This window comes from Seriola lalandi, unplaced genomic scaffold (genome assembly GCF_002814215.2).
Source record: "Seriola lalandi dorsalis isolate HSWRI2012SDOR001 ecotype SW California unplaced genomic scaffold, Sedor1 jcf7180002033945, whole genome shotgun sequence".
In the NCBI taxonomy this organism is placed as follows: Eukaryota; Metazoa; Chordata; class Actinopteri; order Carangiformes; family Carangidae; genus Seriola; species Seriola lalandi.
In genome coordinates this window covers 1-1776 of record NW_019504549.1, presented here as the reverse complement: position 1 = coordinate 1776, position 1776 = coordinate 1, and the positions used below count along the sequence as shown (strand labels likewise).

At 39.2% G+C, this 1776-nt stretch overlaps 1 long non-coding RNA gene across 1 annotated transcript; it reads right to left on the bottom strand.

Annotated features, from left to right (window-relative positions):
• Positions 1–2: 2 nt before the first annotated feature.
• On the bottom strand, positions 3–1776 carry LOC147819882 (uncharacterized). The gene is made up of 3 exons (XR_015438734.1): positions 1727–1776; positions 1079–1165; positions 3–52 (listed from the first exon to the last, which is right to left on the bottom strand). It is a non-coding gene; the product is annotated as an uncharacterized LOC147819882 (long non-coding RNA).

The following is a 1776-nucleotide window of genomic DNA, read 5'->3' as shown; positions in this document are numbered from 1 at the left end:
GAGCCTCCATGCGATATCCCCCCTCCACTCTCTCCTTCACCTCCTTCAGAGACTACATGATCAGGAGCAACGAGGAAAGGGGGAAGTGGAAAGTGTGGTGACATTAGTTTGCGGTATAAATTTGAAATATTGGTAAGTGAAATAAACATTTTAAACAAATTTCATTAGTCGGGCAGTATTATAATAAAAAAAAACACTTAAACACTCTCTGAAACTTGATTACAAATAAAAAATGTTAGGCTCTTATCTGTACTATGTCGGTGAATAAAGTGTGCACACAGACACTCATACTCTGCCTCTTTGTAATTTTGATCATCTCTCTGTTCGCTCTCTCAGCCAGCAGATAACAAATTACCAGGTGCACAGTTTAATTGAGGTCAAAATAAACATGACCCAAATAAACCAACCCTCCTTAATGTTAAACAGGATGCAATAAGGAGATAGTCATCTACGTTTAAAAGGACACCACTTTATGTAAGGTGCAAAAGAGATCAAGAACACGCTACTCTAACTGTCCCTTCAATTAATGCTGCCTGATCCTGCTGCCCACACTGGAAAAGACTAGCGTCCTCCTTTCATCCTAACAGAAGAACAGAAGAGGGACTTTAGTTAGCTCCGTCTCTCTGCTAAACCTCTATCCTCACTGACGCAGTACCATGATCACAGTGACCTGAAGTGGGTTGCTGCTCAGACGCACTAATTTGATCCACTGACGACTGACCACTACGGCTTGGCAGCTTTTCCACTGACACACCTACTATGTGATAAGACATGTATCCTGAGATGACATGCTAACAGAATTACGTAACACGCTTGATACTCCTTCCTGTTGGGTTTGGGGTGGGATGTTAGTCAGGAAGATGACAAATATTTGTCAGAACTTAAATGTAGATTTCTTACAGGGTGACTTCTCTCAACATCAACCTTTGTCATTCACACACACAGAGAGCAATACAGACAAGATGGGGGTCTGTGGTTTCTAAAAACAAAGGGTTGTGCAGTAATTTGACTGTGTAAAGACACAAGCACACACACACACGCACGCATGCATACATCAACATTTGCATGTGCTACATACCATCTTAGGGTAAGGCAGACGACCGTATGAGAAGATCTCCCATAGAAGAACACCATAACTCCACACATCTGACTTTGTGGAGAATTTCTGCAGGATGGAAACAAACGTATGTAATGATGAAAGATTAAGTAGCCCTTTCTAAAAGGAACTCAAAAACTCAGTGAGTAGGAAACTTTGAAATCCTGATGAATTAATGCACTGAATAAAACTTACACTGGAGGAAAATATGCATCAGGCCCCTACAACAACCCGGCCCTTATTACCTTATTAATTACAAGGCATTAATAAATGATTGTTAGCCATTAATAGAATAATATTAAACAAACACTCTTTTTTTTGTTTCATTTTATTTTTAAATTAAGTAAAACATATGTGTAAAACCCAGTGTTTCTTTGGTGGTTACTTTGTTTTGGGATTGTTAGGATTTAGTGATGATCACTAAATGAAAGATAGTTAGCACACTTTCCAGCAAAGAAGGAGAATCAACTGCTGTTGAAATCAGCTGCTGGAGTATTTAGTTGAAATAACCATGAAAAATAATAATTACGGTTAATCAGTGAAGTATAGCAGGATGTAAAGATACAGAACAATAAAAGAAAAACAAATCCAGGGTAAAAGAAAAGCGGCATAGCAGTTATTCAAACTGACCTCTTTCCGCAGAGCTTCGGGGGCGGTCCATTTGACTGGCAGCTTGACAT